The sequence below is a fragment of the Mustela lutreola genome, chromosome X (genome assembly GCF_030435805.1).
Source record: "Mustela lutreola isolate mMusLut2 chromosome X, mMusLut2.pri, whole genome shotgun sequence".
NCBI classification, from domain to species: Eukaryota; Metazoa; Chordata; class Mammalia; order Carnivora; family Mustelidae; genus Mustela; species Mustela lutreola.
In genome coordinates this window covers 12928880-12949918 of record NC_081308.1, presented here as the reverse complement: position 1 = coordinate 12949918, position 21039 = coordinate 12928880, and the positions used below count along the sequence as shown (strand labels likewise).

The 21039-nt window shown below is 42.3% G+C and overlaps 2 long non-coding RNA genes across 2 annotated transcripts in view; one reads left to right on the top strand and one right to left on the bottom strand.

Moving 5' to 3' along the window:
• The first annotated feature begins 8869 nt into the window (after window positions 1-8869).
• LOC131821896 (uncharacterized) overlaps window positions 8870-21039 on the top strand; it is a 45952-nt gene continuing 33782 nt past the window's right edge. Inside the window, exons 1-2 of the long non-coding RNA XR_009350012.1 lie at window positions 8870-9177; window positions 9629-9780. This is a non-coding gene — a long non-coding RNA (uncharacterized LOC131821896). The remainder of the gene's footprint in view (window positions 9178-9628; window positions 9781-21039) is intronic.
• Window positions 13595-21039, bottom strand: part of LOC131821897 (uncharacterized) — a 32016-nt gene continuing 24571 nt past the window's right edge. The window contains exons 3-4 of the long non-coding RNA XR_009350013.1: window positions 19649-19689; window positions 13595-13900 (exon numbers count right to left, since the gene is read on the bottom strand). This is a non-coding gene — a long non-coding RNA (uncharacterized LOC131821897). The remainder of the gene's footprint in view (window positions 13901-19648; window positions 19690-21039) is intronic.

Sequence of the window (21039 nt, the reverse complement as noted above, 5' to 3'; positions counted from 1 at the left end):
GTGCCTGGCTGGCTCAGTAGGGGGAGCATGCAACTCTTGACTCAGGATCCTGGGTTCAAGCCCCACCTTGGGTGTAGAGATGACTATAATTAATTAATTAATTAATTTTTAAAGATTTATGCATCATCATATTAAATGACTATCTCCATTTCTTTGTTGGGTCATCCCTGAATTTCATAACTAGTTTAGTTAAAGCACAGGAGACATATAATACAAAGATTCTGTATTATAGACATACTTGTACATATCTGAATATTTATTTTTACCTATAATTCATCAGAGAAGAGCTTCCTGAACCCAGAAAATGGTTAGGTTCAGATCTTAGGTAGTGAAGTTAAATTAAAACTTTTTTTTTAATGTTGAAACTACACATCCAAAATATATGCAGTAAGCTAGGCTAACTCTAAGTGGGTTTTGTTGTTTCATTTTTTTCTTCTTGTTTTCCAATTTATTTTTTTAAATTGACATATAATATATTCATTTTAGGTATACAACATAATATTTCAATATTTGTATATATGCCGAAATGATCAGCACAATAAGTCTAGTTAACATCTTTCACCATATAGTTACAAAAAATTTTTTTTCTTGTGACAAGAACTTCTAACATCTATTCTCTCAGCTCTTCCAAATACGCAATACGGTATTTTTTTTAAGATTTTATTTATTTATTTGACAGACAGAGATCACAAGTAGGCAGAGAGAGAAAGGAGGAAGTAGGCTCCCCGCAGAGCAGAGAGCCTGATTCGGGGCTCGATCCCAGGACCCTGGGACCATGACCCAAGCCAAAGGCAGAGGCTTTAACCCACTGAGCCACCCAGGCGCCCCTTCAGTACTGTATTATTAACTATAGTCACAGCACAAGCAGTGGGAAGGGCAGAGGGAGAGGGAGAGAAAGAATCCTCAAGCAGACTCCCCAGTGAGTGCAAAGCCTGATGTGGGGCTCAATTCCAGGACCCTGAGATCATGACCTGAGCCCAGATCAAGAGTTGGCCACTTAACTGACTGAGTCACCCAGGCACCCCCCCCCTTTTTTTATGTTATCCACATTTAAGTGAGATCATACAGTATTTCTCTTTCTCTTTTTTTTTTTTTAAGACATCTATTTATTTATTTGACAGAGAGAGAGAGATCACAAGTAGGCAGAGAGAGAGGAGGAAGCAGGGTTCCCGCTGAGCAGAGAGCCCGATGCGGGGGGGGGGGGGGGGCTCAATCCCAGGACCCTGAGACCATGACCTGAGCCGAAGGCAGAGGCCTTAACCCACTGAGCCACCCAGGTGCCCGTCTCTTTTTTTTTTTAACTAGATAAAAAGTCTGTCTCAAATTAATTTATATAAGAATGAGACTGAGTATAAATTTGTAAAATGATAATTATAATTTTAAAAATAAAATCTTGCCCAAATTTCCATCAACAGAAGAATGGGTGAGCAAAATGTAATACATACATATATAATAGAATATTATTCATCTATTAAAAGAAAAGAAATCCTGACATACGCTACAGTATAGGTAGGTCACCCATCAAATAAATCAGACAGAGGAAGACAAATACTGTGCGATCTTACTTGTATGTGGGATCTAGATGCATTAAAAGTCATAGAAACAGGGGTACCTGGGTGACTCAGTGGGTTAGGGCCTCTGCCTTCGGCTCAGGTCATGGTTCCAGGGTCCTGGGACCAAGCCCCACATCGGGTTCCCTGCTCAGCAGGGAGTCTGCTTCCCTTCCTCCGTCTCTGCCTGCCTCTCTGCCTACTTGTGATCTCTGTCTGTCAAATAAATAAATAAAATCTTTTTTAAAAAAGTCATAGAAACAGACTAGAATGATGATTGCCAGGGACTGAAGAGAGGGAGATATGGGGAGATGTTGGTCCAAGGGAACAAAGTTTCAGTTATAAGGTGAATAACTTCTAGAGATCTAATGTACAGTACAGCGACTATAGTTAACAATACTGTATTTTATGCTCGAAAATGGCCAAGAGAGTAGATCTTGCAAGTTCCAACCTATGCACGGCTGATAATCTGGTAAATGGTCCTGTTGATGCCAATGGTTCTCCCTCCTACTGTCGAGGCTTTCCTGTTCCAACCACCTCCTTGGCCACCCCTCAAGTATTCCCTGGGAAGTACTGGCTGAGTGTGGTGCTCAGATCATTGGTGATACGTGGAATCCATAAAAAGGGTTCACACACAGTTCAGGAGTCTTGGGAAAAAAATAAAACAATTGTGTCCACATACATTTAATAAATTTGAATTTAAGATAAATTACGGTTTTCGCAGAAACTTCCATTATCATTCCCATCTTCAAGTTCAGGCATTCACCATAAACACTAAATCGACCAGCTAACATTCATTTGCCAGACTGCATTTGATCTCAGCTAATGTATTTTTATGTCATTTGCATACCATTACTTACATTTGTCCAATTTGCATTTTTTGCTGTAACCACAGTGCTTCATCATATTCCCAATTTGTAAAAACGAATCAGCGGTCTGTCGAAGCATGAAAGCAGTTAAGAAAAAGTTATCTAAACACCACAGTGCAAAATAACTTCATCAATGCAAACAGTGCCTAGAAAGTCAGTATGAATATTGAGCTCATTCTCCGTTGCTGGGCAAGAGAATTTCTAAGTGTTGACGGGCAGACAAAAAAAGAATAGGAATAAGAAATGCAATCGTTACGTGAAAATTAGATTTTGTGTTTAGATCCCTGCGCTTTTGCCTGTTATGAAACTGTCAAATAGTGGCAGAAAGCCACCAAAGCCTTGAATATTTTTCATAAACAAAGCACAATGACCTCTCTGGTAAACCAGCTGAGATTTTCCAGAATAAGCTAAAAACTGTGCTTTCCAGGATGCTAAAGGTTCAAGCTGTATGACTGCCAAGAAGTTTGTAAAACCACTCACAAAGTTAATGGAAATGTTATGCTGGAAAGGAAAATGGAATGGCCTGTTGGCAAAATTCTCTGATCAAATGATGCTGTTGTACAGGTCCTAATATCAATGGCTTTCTGTATGAACAAGCACTTATTATGGTGTTTATGAGAGCAGACATTTCACATTACAGCTCCGGTAAATTTGCTCTTGGCGTATGTAATGAGTGGATATGAGCCCAAAGGGCTCGGTGTTTCGTTGTTGTTTTTCTCAGCATATTCACGTTACAAAAGCGATTTTTCATTGAGGTAAAAATCACTGTGGAAGCAAGCAGTGATGAGGACTTTGCTAGGGGGGTCAGACTGGGGGCAAGTAACAGAAAAATAGTTGAAACTGCCTTAAGACGTAGAGCATTTATTTGGCTCACACGACTTAACTCAGGCAACACCATCCATCACAAGTAGTTTTGCCTCCATCCGTCCTCTCTGTCTTCTGCTCTGTTAGCTTCATTTCCAGGGTCCACAGTGTCTCCCAGCTGCTTCCCCTGCAGTGATCTCAACTTGAAGTTCAGTGGGACACTCTTCCAACAGCCCCAGCGAACATCTGCTTGAATCTCATCGGCTAAGTCTAACCAGTTCACACGCCCATTAATGAATCGGTGTCTTTGGCCAAGGGAGCGAAATGCTTTGGCCACACTTGAGTTACCATCTATTCCTGGAACTGGGGATAAACAGCTCCTCCTCCTCCTGTCACTAAAGCACAGAGCCTGAGATGCAAGAAAGGCTGGGCTTTCAGAAGAAAATCAGGGAATTATATGGGGAGGGTGATGCTAACTACAGTGTGTGAATAACAGGACAATTTCTTCATGCTCCTTATTCATTCCGGACAGCCGGATGTCAGCAATATGCTTCTTAATTCGGTATGGAAGTAATCTGACTACACTGCCATCCCCCACTACGCTGGGAAATGTAATAGACAGTATGTATAAGATGGCTCTTCCATATTAGAGTGCATTAAATTTCAAGAAAAAGATTCCCATATAAACATGACACTAAAGACCATTTCTGCATATTCAGCACTTGCTGCTTTCCAAGGTGTGATTCAGTGGTGCATTTCGTACACCTAGTCTGGAGTTCACACTCAAGATCCAAAACACTGTGATTTCTAAGGCTTAGCATAAAATATTGGACTTTTTCACGGTTTTTTATTATTTATTTATTTATGAGAAAGCGTGACCACGAGCCATGGGAGAAACAGGTGGGGAAGGAGAGGGAGAGAGAAAGAGAGAGAGAGAGAGAGAATCCCAAGCAAATTCCAGGCCAAGCAAGAAGCCCAACATGGGGCCTGATTCCACAACCCCAAGATCACAACCTGAACCACAACCGAGAGTCAGAGACTCAACCAACTAAGCCACCCAGGAGTCCCTAAAATAATGGACTTTAAAAAATCAGCCTCAATCACCAAGACTTTCACTTTCTCTCAACCTTTCATAAGTTTCTTCATTTGATGGAAAAAGAAACCACTGCTGTATTTGGGGAGTGTATTTTAGAATCACATGCATTTCTAGTTGAACAAGGCAAATACATATACATTGGGTTCCTCTTGAAACCCCACTAGAAAGACTGAAAGGAATTTTTTTTTAAGATTTTATTTATTCACTTGACAGAGAGAGATCACAAGCAGGCAGAGAGGCAGGCAGAGAGAGAAGAGGAAGCAGGCTCCCCGCTGAGCAGAGAGCCCAATGTGGGGCTCGATCCCAGGACCCTGAGACCATGACCCAAGTCGAAGGCAGCGGCTCAACCCACTGAGCCACCCAGGCGCCCCTGAAAGGAATTTTTTTTAAGTAGGCTCCATGTCCAGCGTGGAGCCCAGTGCAGGACTTAAACTCTTGATCCTGAGATCAAGACCTGAGCTGAGATCAAGAGTCGAATGTTTAACCGCCTGACTCGCCCCTGTGCCCGGAAAAGAAATTTTTTAAGACACAAACTCACCAGGAAACAGAAAGCCCTAGAGAAGATGACAACAGAAAAGATATGACAACAAAAATTGTAAGAAAAAATTATTGTTAAAGTATAGCTGATTTTTTAAAATGTTTTTATTATTGAAATATAATTGACATGACAGCAAAATTTGGAAATCTGTAAAGTGGTTGGCCACATGGCACATGATACAAGGAGAAAAAGCTAAGGGCCTGCAGAGTGGGAAACCAGTAATAAGTCAGCTGCCATATGTCACAGAACCTGCAGAAAAGCTTAGGAACAAGAAGAAGGCCCTCTGAGGGTGAGATGTGGGGTAAAGCCAAAAACAGAGTGGGTGAAAATTCTTTTAAAGGAACAGCTAGACCCCAGATCTTCACCCAACTCCTGCGTATTCCCAAATATAGAATAAATGTGTGTATATGTGCAATTTAAGAAACAAAACAAATGAGCAAAGGGAGGAAAGGAGAGAAAGAGAGAGACAAACCAAGAAACAGACTCATAACTATAGACAGCACAGAGATGGTCACCAGAGGGGAGGTGGGTGGGGGATGGGTGGAACAGGGGATGGGGAGGAAGGAGAGCACTTGGGATGAGAACTGGGTGATGTGTGGAAGTGCGGAATCACTGCATAGAACACCTGAAACTAATATTACATAGTCTGTTAACGAGTTGGAACTAAAAAAAAAAAAAAAAAAAAAAAAAAAAAAAAAAAAAAAAAACTTAGAAAAAGAAAGAATGAATGTGTGTAAAAAATTGACTTAATTTATAATTAAGAAACCCGTGGCATAGGGGCACCTGGTTGGCTTAGTGGGTTGAAGCCTCTGCCTTCGGCTCAGGTCATGATCCCAGGGTCTTGGGATCGAGCCCCACATCGGACTCTCTGCTCAGCGGGGCGTCTGCTTCCCCCTCGCTCTCTGCTTACCTCTCTGCCTACTTGTGATCCCTATCTGTCAAATAAATAAATAAAAATCTTTAAAAAACAAAAACACAATATTTATTAAAAAAAAAAAAAAAAGATGCTGTGAAGTGTGTAAACCTGGCGATTCACAGACCTGTACCCCTGGGGATAAAAATATATGTTTATAAAAAATAAAAAATTTAAAAAAAAAAAGAAAACCCTAAAAGAAAAAAAAAAGAAACCCATGGCATAGCAAAGTCGGTTCAAAGGTCATTTGAGAAATAGAATATACATACTCAAGCAGGAACAGCATGCTGAAGTAAGTTTACTTGGCAATGAAACTGTTTATTTCCTATAAGACATTAAAATCATAACCTTTGGAGGTGTCATTTCTGCTAGGCATCTCTACTGAACAAAAATCTAAAAGCTTATATGGAAGTTTACAGAGCATGAAGCCTAATTAATAGAAATTAGTATGGCAAACAAAGGTACATACTCCCGGAGAATACAATTATCCTTGGGCAGATCGGCTGGACAGTGCTGCCATTTCACACTGAAAATACATTTGAGGGCACCTGGGTTGCTCAGCTGATTAAGCATCTGATTTCGGCTCATGTCATGATCTCAGGGTCCTGGGATGGCCCCTGGTTGGGCTCCGAGCTCAGGAAGGAGTCTGCTTTTCCCTCTTCCTATCCCTCTGCTCTTCCCCCTGCTCCAGTGCTCTCACTCTTTCTCTCTCTCTCAAATAAATAAATGGAATTTTGAAAGAAAGAGAGAGAGAGAAAAACAAAGAAAGAAAGAGAGAGAGAGAAAGAAGGAAAGAAGAAAATACGTTCGGTCATTCTTTTACCTTGTTTATATGTTTTGGATAATTTTTCTCAAACATCATTTTTTTAAAGATTTTATTTATTTATTTCACAGAGAGATAGAGAGAGAGCACAGGTAAAGCAGAGCCGCAGGCAGAAGGAAAGAGAGAGGCAGGCTGTCTGCTGAGCAGGGAACCTGATGTGGGGCTCGATCCCAGGACCTTGGGATCATGACCTGAGCCGAAAGCAGAAGCACCCAGGAGCCCCACTTGAACATCATTTTTTGAAAAGATTCTATTTATTTATTTGAGAGAGCCAGAGAGAGCACAAGCAGGGGTTGCAGGAAGCAGAGGGAGAAGCAGGCTCCCCGCTGAGCAAGGAGCCCGATGCTGGACTCATCCCAGGACCCTGGGATCATGACCTGAGCCGAAGGCAGACGCTTAACTAAGCCACCCAAGTGTCCCTTGGATAATTTTTCTTCATAAGAGAAATAAACATCTCTTTGAAAAGCTGGAATTTGAATAATTTACAAGCATTCTCCATATTACAACAGTAAGAATAATAATAAGATCATTCTCACCAGTAATTTTAACCTTTTCCACTGTACTAGCTTCTTCCCCTTAGATCATTGGTTCTTAAAACCAAATGTGTGTTTAAAAAAATAAAGAAAAACAAATGTGTAAATCATAACCTGGGGTGTTTATTTCAAAAAAAAAGAAAAAAAAAAAACCTGAAGGGCTCCAGGGGAGCTCAGTTTGTTAAGCATCTGACTCTTGGGTTCATTTGGCTCAGGTCTTGATCTCTTGGCTCTGGAGATAGAGCCTCTAGTCAGGCTCCACACTCAGAGGCAAATTGCTTGGATAGTCTCTCCCTCTGTCCCTTCCTCCAGTCATAGATGCCCTCTCTCGCTCTCTCCCACTTTCAAATAAACAAATAAATCTTTAAAAAAAAAAGAAAGAAAGAAAGAAAGAAAGAAAGAAAGGAAGGAAGGAAGGAAGAAAGAAAGAAAAGAAAAGAAAAGAAAAGAAAAAAGCCCGGCACGTGGGTGGCTCAGTGGGCTAAGCCTCTGCCTTCTGCTCAGGTCATGATCTCAGAGTCCTGGGATTGAGCCCCGCATCAGGCTCTCTGCTCAGCGGGGAGCCTGCTTCCTCCTCTCTGCCTACTTGTGATCTCTCTCACTGTCAAATAAATAAATAATTTTTTTTTAAAAAGGCCAGATTCAGGCCCACCAGAAATTCTGACCATATTTTAAGAAAACATGCCTTACTACATAAATGTAATCGGTGGATGGTTACAAGGAGGAACGGGTTTTGCCACTGGGCAGGGTCAAGGAACTCAAAACAAGCATCATGCCCATGGGCCTTCCTAGCTCTACCTACAATGACACTCCGGACCTCTTCTCCAGGCATATCCTTAATCCTCAAAGTCCCAAGGCCTCTTTCTTGCTTCCTTTTGCTCCTCCTGCAAATTGCTCAGCCTGCCCATCTCCCGAACCAGGGCAGTCCTAATCCCATCCTCAGTCAGGGTCATTCTGCCTGCCGCTCCCCCTGCTTGTGCTCGCTCTCTCTCTCTCTCTCAAATAAATAAATAAAATCCTTTTATTTAAAACTTTTAAATTTTTTATTAAAAATATTTTAAAAAATCATTTCTGAACTAAACAATAAAGTTAACACTTTTATTTTCCTAAGGTAAAGCTTCCTGGGGTAGGTAAGTCATGTTGCTGAAAACATTGGAACAGTTAAGGTGTATTAATATGGGTGGTAAACTGTGTGGGAATAGATTGTTTTCACCACCTCTGAAATGGGTTTCTGAGACTATTTTGGTGATTAAAAGCTAGACATTGTGTCTTTCCAGCTGTAAAAGTCTTTTTTTTTTAATATTTTATTTATTTGACAGACAGAGATCACAAGTAGGCAGAGAGGCAGGGAGAGAGAGAGGGGGAGCCGAGAGCCCGATGCAGGGCTCCATCCCAGGACCCTGGGATCATTACCTGAGCCGAAGGCAGAGGCTTTAACCCACTGAGCCACCCAGGCGCCCCACCAGCTGTAAAAATCTTTAAAATCTTCAAGGCAATGGACGCCTGTGGGTTAATGTGGTTAAGATTCAGTTTTATAAAGTAACCTGAAAGCACATTAACACACCTCTAACTTTTATCTTCCTACGTAAATATGTTCAAGCCTCTCGAATTTTTTTTAAAGATTTTTATTGAGAGAGAGAGAGCTCACGCAAGCAGGGGGAAGGTCAGACGGTAAGAGAGAGAGGGAGAGAGAAAATCTCAAACAGAATCTGCACTGAGTGTGGGGCCCAACACAGGGCTCAATCTCATAACTCCGAGATCATGACCTGAACTGAAATCAAACAGCTGGGCACTCAACCAACTGAGTCACCCAGGCGCCCTGAGCCTCTTGAATTTTTTTAAAAACAAATCTCTCCAGATAACATGGAGGCTCCTAGGACATTCATCATCTTCTGTGACTCCCACTGTGTTTGGCTTGGTGTCAACTTGGATACCAGCTCCTAGAGGACAGGGAGGGTCTCGGCCACCTCTGCAGCCCCGCAGCTCTGGCAGTAGCTCCCGTGCATGGCAGACGGACACTGACTGCTTAGAGAACTGCATGAATAAACTAGGTAAGAGAGAGCAAAAAGCAAGCAAATATGAAAACCCCGGGGTGCCTGAATGGCTCGGTTGGTTAAGTGCCTGCCTTCAGCTCACGTCGTGATCCCAGGGTCCCAGGATCCACATGGAGTCCTGCGTAGGGCCCCCTGCTCAGCGAGGAGTCTGCTTCTCCCTCTCCACTCCCCCCAGCTTGTGCTCTCTCGTGTTTACTCTCTCTCTTTCAAATAAATACATAAAATCTTAAAAAAAAATTCCCAAATAAATAAAAGCAGTAACAATCTCCAAGTTTGAAATAGAGATCCACGATCACTGTTTCTCCTCGCCTTCCTCTGTCCCTTCGATCTGTCTTCTGCCTCCTCCCGTGCACTGCTTCTGCTAAGACGATGGATGACATCATAACTACTATCTCAACGGTCATTTCTTATTCCTTATCTTGTTTGCTTGATCTCCCTGTCCATCTAGAGTTGAGAAGAAGTCATCGGAGAGGATGAAAGATGATCCAGAAAGCATGGTATCCTGGACGTCTACGGAAGAATCTTAAGGAAGAAGTGATCAACGTTGTCAAATACTGCAGAGAGATGGGAACAAAAAAGTCATCCTGTGCTTTTTGGCTGGTAAGTGGTGATTTGTTGGGAGAGAGACTGTGGCCACTTGGGATTTAACACTTCTTCAGTGTTCTCCTTCTCCAGCAGTTTCCAGGGGTCCACTGTGGTTTGACTGCAAAGGTGAGCAGGGACCTATTATCCTCAAATCAAGGATGAAGGCTACTCCCGTTGATTCATTCCTAATTCTTGAAGTCTGTAATAATAGAACCTTGTTTCGAATTGTATTTGGAGATGTTCTTGTTTTGTCTTTTTCTCTCACTCTGTATTTTTTGTACAGCAATACGAAGGGCATGGACTTTCTCAAAGCTCCCACGAAGACTGCCAGAGCCACCCCTTGGTCACATAAAATAGGTTTATTAAACTTGGGAGAGCCCCAGGTTCACAGTTTCAGGAGTGACTTAAAAGAAGGAAGTTAGAGAAGTTACACACATATAGGGCTTTGGGGGCTGGGCTCAGATCTTCTAAGGCTGGTCTGGGCAAGGAATGAGCTGTGCATGTGCCAAGATTTGTAAACTATGTAAGTTTTGGAGCCTTGCAACATATGGGTTTGAATGGGCTGATGTTAAAACAATTAAAGAGGAAGCAATTTTTTTTAATTAAAAAAATTTTTATTGGGGCGCCTCGGTGGCTCAGTTGGTTGGGCCTCTGCCTTTGGCTCAGGTCATGATCCCAGGGTCCTGGGATCAAGCCCCGCATAGGGTTCCCAGCTCAGCAGGGAGCCTGCTTCTCCCTCTTTTTCTGCCTGCCTCTCTGCCTACTTGTGCTATCTCTCCGTCAAATAAATAAATAAAATCTCTTTTGAAAAAGTTTGCATTATTTATTTGAGACAAAGAGAGTGAGAACAAGCAAGGAGGAGAGGCAGAGGGAGAGGGAGAAGCAGACTCTCTGCTGAGCAGGGAGCCCAATGTGGGACTGGATCCCAGGACCCCAGGATCATGACCTGAACTGAGAAGGCAGATAGTTAACCGAATGAGCCACCCAGGTGCCCGGAGCTTAAGCAGTTTTTGCTGTAAGTTTGTGGTTTGCCTTTCTGGGATAGACAGTTATGTTATCCATTATAGGACATGATGCTGTAACCAGTGCTCCATTATGACTTGGAAAGGACGTGCAGCCATCATTTGGTCTATTTCTAAGTTCGGTATATTGTTTTTCTTAACAAAAGCCAGAGCTATGCATCATCAGTCTGGGGGCAATGCGATAAGGTGCAGGGACGACTGCATGCCCTTGGTGGCCCAGTGCTCAGTGGAAAAGGATTTTCAAGCTGAGCCTGGGGTCTTAAAGATAGAATCCTGTGATCTATTACAACATTATTTTAGGGAGCTTCCGTTCTATAGAAATTGGAAAGTTAAGGAGCGCCTGGGTGGCTCAGTGGTTAAGCTCTGCCTTCAGCTCGGGTCATGATCTCGGGGTCCTGGGATCGAGCCCCACATCGGGCTCTCTGCTCAGCAGGGGGCCTGCTTCTCCCTCTCCCTCTGCCTGCTGCTTCCCCTGCTTGTGCTCACTCTCTGTCAAATAAATAAATAAAATCTTAAAAAAAAAAAAAAGAAATTGGAAAGTTAAAAACTACATTTTGGGGAGCCTGGGTGGCTCAGTGGCTTAAGCCTCTGCCTTTGGCTCAGGTCATGATCTCAGGGTCCTGGGATCGAGCACTGCATCGGGCTCTCTGCTCAGCAGGGAGCGTGCTTCCTCCTCTCTCTCTGCCTGCCTCTCTGTCTACTAGTGATCTCTGTCTGTCAAATAAATAAATAAATTAAAATCTTTAAAAAACAAACAAAAAAACTCTACATTTTCCAGATCCTCCTGAAATTAGAGTTTCAGATGTGCTTTGGGTTCTGCCAATCAGATGTCCTTAGGCCAGTGGAGCATGAGGTATCCCTGTGCAGACATGGATCATGACCCCAGACCCTGAGCTGCCTGGGTTGTGCCCTTCTGGATCATGGTTGAGCTTGTCTTCCTTGGACTCCATGAGCCAAACAAGACCCTGACATCAAATCTCCTTTGTTACATTAAGTGAATCTTTGTTGAGCTTCTGCCACTTGGAACCATGAGTCCTTAATGAAATACTTATTTGCACAGAAAATTTTGTATTCAATTTCAGGCCCCCACAAATCCCAGATGAAAAAGCGCTACTGTAAAGACTTCACAATTTATCATTTTATTCTAAGTGTGTCTACACAAAACTGAAAATCTAGTAGAAAGCATATGAAATCCCTATCCATATATCTGTGGTCAAGTGATTACAAATCATCAATCTTTGGAAGTTTCAGAAAAATATTAAGTCTTTTTCTCCTTCCTTGATTGACCACAGTACCTAAAATCCACTCTTTTTTTTTTTAAAGATTTTATTAATTTATTTGACAGACAGAGATCACAAGTAGGCAGAGAGGCAGGCAGAGGGGGTGGGGGGGAGCAGGCTCCCTGCCAAGCAGAGTCCGATTCGGGGCTCGATCCCAGAACCCTGAGATCACGACCCAAGCCGAAGGCAGAGGCTTCAACCCACTGAGCCACCCAGGAAACCCCTAAAATCCACTCTTAAAAACGTATTTCTCGGGGTGCCTGGGTGGCTCAGTCGTTAAGCGTCTGCCTTCGGCTCAGGTCATGATCCCAGGGTTCTGGGATCGAGCCCCGCATCGGGCTCCCTGCTTGGCGGGAAGCTTGCTTCTCCCTTTCCCACTCCCCCTGCTTGTGTTCCCTCTCTTGCTATGTCTCTTTCTATCAAATAAATAAATAAAATCTTAAAAAAAAAAACCACGTATTTCTCAGTGTTAAACTATGACACTTTATTTATTGTTGGTGTTTTTTTTTTTTTTTCAACAAATAGGTCCTAAAAAAAAAAAAAAGGGGACACCTGGTTGGCTCGGTTGGTTAAGCGGCTGCCTTCAGCTCAGGTCATGATCCCAGCGTCCTGGGATCAAGTCCCACATCAGGCTCCTTGCTCAGCAGGGAGCCTGCTTCTCCCTCTGCCTCTGCCTGCCACTCTGTCTGCTTGTGCTCACTCTCGCTCCTCTCTCTCTGACAAATAAATAAATAAAATCTTAAAAAAAAAAATGGGTCCTGCATCCCTTCTATACTACGCACTGCACTATATGAAGATAGAAATGATTCGGGCCCACACGGAGCCGTAAGTCAAGTGGGGGAGAAAGACAAGCAAGTAGGAGGGTCTCTTACTTAAATGTCTTGGATGTACCATTTGTTATTTATTAAACTAAATAAGAAATTTATTTACAAAATGTTCAGTCAGTTTGGTATCGTTCTCTAAAGCTAAGTAGATACCATCCTGTGACCCAAAAATTCCACTGCTGGATAGAACCCCCCAAAATGGTGCATAGGTCTACCAAAAGACTTCCACGAGAATGTTTAAAGCAGCTTTATTCAGACTAGCCCCAAACTAGAAGCAGCCCAAATGTCCAGCAGCAGGACAGTGGATAAACAGAGTATAGTACGTTCATACAGCAATAAAAAGCGGGCAGATTCCTGTTACACCCAACTACATGGATGACTCTTGCCAACATAATCATGAGTGAAAGAATCCAGGCACTAAAAAGTGTATGCTGTATAATTCCATTTAAATGAAAGTCAAGAACATACAAAACTAATTGGTGGTGATAGAACTTGATAGAGTGGCATCTCTGGTTGGGGGGGGGTAATTGACTGGGAAGAGGGCACAAAGGAACCTTCTGGATTGCTGTAAACATTCTATATATTGATCTGAGTGATCTCTCCATAGGAGTTGGCATATGTCAAAATTCATAGATCTCTATACATAAGATTAGTGCATTTTATGAACTTCACTGTTGTTTCAGTTAGCTCTTGCTACGTAACAAACCAGCCCAACCCTTACTGGCTTAAAACAATGACAATTTTTTTTTTTTTAATCACTCACAATGCTGTGGGTTGACTGGAAGGCTTCTCCTACGGGAGTTTCAGTCAGATGGTGGCGGAGGCTGGAGTCCTGTGGAGGCTCACCTGGGATCCGGGATACTGAGGTGACTGGACCTTGCTCCTTCTCCATGTAGATTCAGGCTCTCTCCTCTTCACATGGCCTCTCCACAGGGTCTCTCCAGTAGGGCAGCTACATACAGCAGCTGTGGGAGTATGCCACTCAGACCTCCCTTCAAGAGAGAACCTGCTGTGAGGAGCAGTAGAGTTAGCTAACAGCCTCTAGGGGTTATAACTTCGAGATCTACAACAACCTTCACATGGAGGCCCTGTGCTCCCTGGGCCTTTCCTAGCTAATGACTGGGTACAGTGAGGGTACTAGAGCTGGGCTTTTCCTGCCCATCACAGAATGTCTCTTATGGGCGATCTTTTCTCTGGGGCTCCGCATCAGGTTGGGCAAGAATTTCTCAGAGCTGCCCTGTTCCCCACCCAATCTTCCTGTTTGCATGCCTTGTTCCACAAGTGTCAGACCGACAGCACAATCTCAAAGTTTTCCCAGCCAGCTCCCATGTGCGCTCTCTCTCTCCCTTTTTTCCTTCACTAGCATTTCCCCCAAATCAGTTCCTTGCATCTCTAATTTAGTTTTAGTGTTTTCTTCTCAGAGGATCTGAAACGAGAGGGCTCCCAAAAACAAATATTCCAAGAGGAAGGAAGCAGAACATACCAGTGATCCTAAAGCCCAGCCTAGAGATGGCCCAGGGCCACCCACTTCTGCTAGTCTGTTGTTCAGCTCAGGTCACAGACCAGCCAGATTCATTGTGGGAAGGGAAGAGCAGCCAGGGCTTGAATATTGGGTCCATTTATGAGGACTGGCTACCACAACTGTATCTATGTTCTCCCTCAATTTAACAAGCTTTTAAAAAAAAAAAAAATCTTATCATTTGGAGAGGCTTTGAACTCTGGACCTGGAGATAGATTGTACACCAGGGAGACAGAGTATCAGGGAGAAAGACCTCTCCAGAACACCACCCGTGTTCCTGCCATATGGCAGTGTTGAAAGAGAGATTTGGAAGTGCTGCTGCCCATGTTTTGCTTCAGATGTAGGCTTAACCGTGACCTAGATGTATTCCATTAACAGGGGCCATTCATCTGTCAGCTCTGCCTGAGTACCTCCCAGTGACTGAGGCAGGATACACAAAGGATAGGTTAAGACAAGCAGTGGCTGATTTTGGCTGACTTCACCTACAAGTTCTTGTCATGAAATTTTCCAGTTTAATCATTATTCGAGTTTAATATAAACAGTAATCTGATCTAATTAAGTAGTTACATTGCATCAGATCTGGCAGTTAGAAAAGCAAAACACACTATTGTGCTTCCTGTAAAAACAGAGAGAGAGAGAGAAAAGTAAGTCCCAAAAGAGAGGATATTTTTTTCTTTTATTCATATATATTGTGCCTCACCAACAAATGCTTATAGTCAAAGGACCAAGGAAAAGCTAGGAAACAAAATTAAAGTTGAGGCAAGAAAGGCAGCTTTTACTGAAATACCAAAGTGAGATTGAAACTCCAGAATCATCAGGTTCAGATAAGTAACCCATTTAGAAGATCCAGTGTAGAGCTCCAAGGTGGGCTGGTAAAGCACTACCTGAAGAATTCCAGCCTGAAAGAGAGAGTTCTGTACTGTGGGTTGTCTGGACAGACGTTTCTCTTGGATGGTGTGGAAGTGGGATGGGCTTTTACTTTTTATTTTATTTGTTTGTTTTAAAGATTTTATTTTGAAAGACGTATTTACTTGAGAGAGAGAAGGAGAGAGTGAGCAAGAGAGCACAAGCGGGGGGGGGGGGCTTCAGGGAGAGAGAGAAGGAGACACTCCCTGCTGAGAAAGGAGACCCCCTCGGGGCTCAATTCCCAGACCCCCGGACCACGACTCCAGCAGAGCCAAAGGCAGATGCCTAACCAACTGAGCCACCCAGGCACCCCTTAAAGATTTTTTTTTTTAGGATTTTATTTATTTACTTGACACACAGAGAGAGATAGAGAGAGCACAGCAGGGGGAACAGCAGGCAGAGGAGGCTTTCCACTGAGCAGGGAGCCCAATGCAGGACTCGATCCCATGACCCTGGGATCATGACCTGAGCCGAAGGCAGACACTTAACTGACTGAGCCATGCAGGCGCCCCAAGATTTTATTTTTAACTAATCTCTACACCCAATGTGGGGCTTGAACTCACAACCCCGAAATCAAGAGTCACACGCTCCTCTGACAGAGCCAGTAAGGTGACCCAGCTCTTATTTTTTTAAATTGAAGCGCATACAATTGACACAAAAAATGCATAGATCTTCGATATACAGGTCAGTGACTTCTCACAATTATATACCCATGTAACCACCACCCTAATATATCTCTCATCCAGAATGTTTTCTTGTGTCTCTTTCCAGAGCAGCCCCATCCAGTCCCCAATCCCCCGCAATCACTTTCTGATTCTAATCACTATCAGTTTCACTGGTTCTGGAATTTGTTTACATGGAATCCAACGGAATGACTTCTTTCATTCAACATAATGTTGCTGTTGCCCTGTTTATTTCCTTTTCATTACTCAGTAGTATTCCATTATACAAGGACACCATTATGTGATAACCCACTTTCCTACTGCTGGATATCTGAGTGGTTTTCAGTCTGGAGCTCCTATGTATAAAGTCGCTACAAACAAGTTTTTGTTCAGTTTTTTGGGGTTTGGGGGGGGGGGGTTTGGACAAATGTTTTCGTGACTCACGAGAAAATACCTAAGAGTTGGATTCTTGGAGCCTAGAGTCGACCCATGTTTAACTTGATAAAAAACTGACAAAAAGTTCTCTAAAGTTGTACCATTTTACGCTCCTACCAGCAGTTCGAGAAGATTTCAGTCCACAGTCTTGCCAAGAGCCAGTGTTATCGGTCTTTTTTATTTTAGGCAGTGTAGTGATACCTCACTGAGGTTTTAATTCCGTTTCTGTAATGACTACTGATTTTGAGCATCATTTGTGTGCTTTTTGGACATTCTTCTATCTTCTTTGGTGAAGTGTCTGTTTTTAATGTCCTCAATCTGCCTTTTTTCACTGCCTACTTTATCCCCTTTCAAGAAGCAGTTATCGAGTTTGCAGTCTGAGAGAGCAATGTGATGAAACAGATGAATTCAAGCAGAACGTTTAGCCACTATAGCTTTTTATACCGATCCAGTTTCACTGTTAAAAAGCAAATACCCTTGCTCAAATAAATAGGTGTGACCTCTCCAAAGCAAAATGCTGACACGAGTGTTTCACTGCCAACTCTGGGGCTTATGTGTGTGTGTTCTAAATAAACAGCCTCACCACAAGCAGAGCTGGAGGCGATGGTCTAAGTGAACTCTGGCCTTGGGAGACATTGCTAATCTTGAGAATTTCTAGTCCCACAAAATGAGGCTGAGACAACAAACACACACACATATATATCCAATCAATGGCTCTTTAAAAGGCTTGAGAATGATTGGCATGAAATCAACCGCAGGGTCTCATTAAAGGACGAAGAGGAAAACTTCATTTTCACGCACAAAGTATTTCAATAAAGAATCAAAATCTTACAGAAAGGAAGCCTTGGTTTTCTGAGGTAGGTTCACCCCCACTTATTTAAATTTTATGTTGGCTCTCGCCAGTGACAGCAGATCTTTCTGCTTAAGGGTTAATCAGTTTGAATGCTTGATTAGCCCATCTTTGTGGGGTGAAGACTTCTCATTTGGCACCTTTATGTGCTGTAAGGAACTTAATTTTACTGAGTATGACCATAAATGCGATGATGGTGTAGGAATCAATTATATCTCATTCCACTTAAAGTTGAGTCCCTGCAAATCTTTTCTTTTTTCCCGTGTACCTATTGCATTATGCTTACATGACAACATTTCAAAGGTTTGTTTTTTTTTTTTTTTTTTTTTTTTTTTTTTGGTTCTACTAGTCTTATTATTGGACTTGTCTTTTGCTGTGCTCGTGAGTAGTGATGCCAGTTTGTTTCTGGCGTGGTTTATCTTGAGTCCTTTAGTCACGTTATAGTGAGTCATCTAGACCGATGCCTTTCAAACCCAGTGATCTTGTTAAAGTGCAGATTGTGAGTCAGTAGGTCTGGCCTGGGGCCAAGATTCTGCATTTCTAATGAGCTCCGAGGGAATGCCCTTTGGACTCGCCCAGTGATCCCCCTTTAGGAGCAAGAGGTCACAGAATAATCATCACCTTGTCAGTGTTCTGACTCACATTCAAATGTAATTTAGCCTTACAAATTTTTAGCTATACCAATACCATATTATGTCAGATGATGTACTTTGGCTATTATCTCTTGTCCCCAGACCCATGCACATTCTGTTTGTGAATAAACTCCCGTTTTTGTTTTTGTTTTTTAGATTTTATTTATTTATTTGACAGAGAAAGATCACAGTAGACAGAGAGGCAGGCAGAGAGAGAGAGAGGGAAGCAGGCTCCCTGCTGAGCAGAGAGCCCGATGCGGGACTCAATCCCAGGACCCCGAGATCATGACCTGAGCCGAAGGCAGCGGCTTAACCCACTGAGCCACCCAGGCGCCCTAAACTCCTGTTTTCTTTGAGGCTGTAATTCAACCTTGGTTGTTCTACTCCCTTTGCTAAATATCCACTTTCCCAAGATCCCTTGCATCTGAGGATGGCCATGTGACCCAACACTGGCCACTGGGAAAAGTGTTCTAGGAGTCTTCTGGGAAAGACTGTATTTTCCTGCAGAAGAAGACCATGACACGAGGAACGTCCACTACAACTCCTGACCTTGAAAGAGGTGAAACCCGTTTTCCCCCTCTAAACCAAATTAAATCTCAATAGCCAAGCATTTTGCTGACACGGGCTGTATTGGTTTCCTAGGGCTACAGATAACGAATTATCACAAACTTGGTAGCTTCGAACAATAGAATTTATTTCCTCACAGCCTGGAGGCCGGAAGTCCAAAATCAATGTGTTGCCAGGGTTGGTTTCTCTCTCCTAGCTTCTGGAGGCTGCTGGCAGTCCTTGGCATTTCTTGGCTTAAAGATGCATTTCTCCAATCTCTGCCTCCAACCTCATGTGGTTCTCTGCTCTACGTATCTTTCTACATCTTCTCCTTTACTGTCTTTCGTACAGGTACCTGTCGTCAGATCTTGACCCCACACTAATCCACGATCCTCTTGAGATGCGTACCTTCGTGACATCTGCAAAGGCCCTTATTACAAATAATGTCACATTCTGAAGATTCAAGCAGACATATCTTTTGGAGGACCTCATTCAACTCATTACACATGCCTAATCTGTCTTTCAGAGGGAGACTCTCATTTAACTTAGACGTGAACCCTGGGGCTTGGGAAATCCAGAGTCATTGTCCAAGTTTTTCTGTCCCTACCAAAGCAGGCGGTTCCTCTGGCAGATCCATTTACTCCTTGCCAAGCTCAACTCTGGGGATCTTCACAGTGATTCCTAAGGCACACCATGGCCTATCCTCAAATATCCCTGTGGTCTCCCTGTCAGAGAAAGAAAACACCCTCGCTCCACCGCCACACTCACTCCTGTGTCCTCACAGGAGTTCTGGCCATGTAATTTGTGAAACTCAGTGCAAAATGAAAATACAGGGTCCCCTGTTCAAAAATATGAAGAATTTCAAAACAATAACAGTACAGGGCCCTGTGTGACTACATGGGTCACTCACACATGAAGCCAACCCTGACTCCCAGTCTCCAAGAAGCCAACCATACTGTTGAGTTTGGTCGAATCCATCAAAATTCTCCCTTCTAGGAAACATAGACACTCTCATCTCCTTTAAGAGGCCTAGAGACTAGAGCTCAGGATGCAAGTCCTGACTGGATATAATAGATATGAGAAGGTTTCTTAGTGGTCATCTTTCTGACAAGCCCACAGCATAATAATGCAATAAGATACAAATCAGTACACAAATTTCTATGTCAGTAACTCACTCTGTTACAAAAGAATGATTAAATATAGCTACCTTTACATGTTCTGAGGATCCTGGAAAACATCAGTGTGGGTCTAGAAGTGAAAAACAAAGAACATAACAAAATAAAAACAAAAAGTTACCACCTACCAAAATATCACATTCCTTTACCTTCTTAGACCAACTACATGACTTTTTTTTTTTTTTAAAGTTCTTAAACGTTCTATGAAATAGGGAAGTTACTGGCCAGATTCTTCTGGTTTAAGAACTGTCACCAAAGAAAATGTTAGCCTTGCAAAGCCAACCACAAGCTGAAATGCAAAATGAAATGACAGCTAAGCAATTTAGGGTATTAAAAATAGAAATTTTAACGAGTATAATAGCATCACCCTGTTTCCTGGGTTCTCCATTTTCATTTCTTTCAGAAACACAAGTATGAAAAATACTGAGGCTGTTAAAAATTTTTTGAGATGATTGATTTTCTGGATTCAAGTGTTGTTAAAACTTTTAATGTGTATCCACCCCAAAGGAGATTGACAAGATTTTCTCTTTTTTCCACCTAAGTAATTATTTCTACATCTAATATGTCATGTCAAGCCACTTTTTATTTCTGTGAGGGCCGCCGAGCTATAATTTCTGGTTTCAGAATAAGTAATAGCAGATTTTCCCCACATAGTTGCTATGAAATTTTCAGAATTTCAAGTTTGCTGTTTTACAAAGTAAACAAAACAAAACATATATAATTTGAAAACATGTTTGAATTAGTCTCTTAATAATGCACATCCTGCGATTGTATAGCGATTGTATATAAATACGATGAAATAAAAGTAAACTTCTATCCCATGAAAAATGCAAATATAAATATTTATATGAAAAACAATTAATTCCATTTGTGATTATGTTATTGTTTATTATTACTATTGTTATGTTATGTTGTGTATTATGTGTAGGGAGTAAATATATATGTATGTAACCATATACCTATAGGAAATATATACATATATAATATGAGAAATGCCTGATTTTACTCGTGATTGTAATAACATGTACATTTTGTACACTTCACTAACCTCTCCCTATTTCCTCCACCCTCTATACCCTGGCAACCACTTTTCTATAGTCTATTTGTATGAATTTTCTTTTAAGATTCCACTTAAGATTGAGACCATGTAGAATCACTTCCTCTGGCTTGTATCACTCAGCATAATGTCCTCAAGGGGCATCACGTTGTCAGAAGTGGCTGAATAATACTCCGTTGTGTGTATATACACCACATCTTCTTTATCCATTCATCTGCTAATGGACACTTAGGTTGTTTCCATATCTTGGCTATTGCAGATAATGCTGCAATGAACAGGGGAGCACAGATATCTTGTCAATATCTTGTTTTCACTTCCTTTGCATATGTACCCAGAAGTGGGATTGCTGGATCATATGGTAGTTCT